Consider the following 200-nt stretch of genomic DNA (forward strand, 5'->3'; position numbering starts at 1 on the left):
AGTTAAAGTCGAACAACATGTTATAGCCAGTTGTTCCACAGGAATATCTTAGTTAATGTGGCTTGCTCAATGGTGGAATTGCACAAAAGACTGAAATTATACCATTTATAGAACTTAGTAAATTAAAATTGCTCTCCTCATTACATGAATACAATATTTTTAAATGTTAAAACAAGTCACGTTTACCCTGTGTACGTTTT

Source organism: Xenia sp. Carnegie-2017, unplaced genomic scaffold, assembly GCF_021976095.1.
Source record: "Xenia sp. Carnegie-2017 unplaced genomic scaffold, XeniaSp_v1 HiC_scaffold_24, whole genome shotgun sequence".
Classification (NCBI taxonomy): Eukaryota; Metazoa; Cnidaria; class Anthozoa; order Malacalcyonacea; family Xeniidae; genus Xenia; species Xenia sp. Carnegie-2017.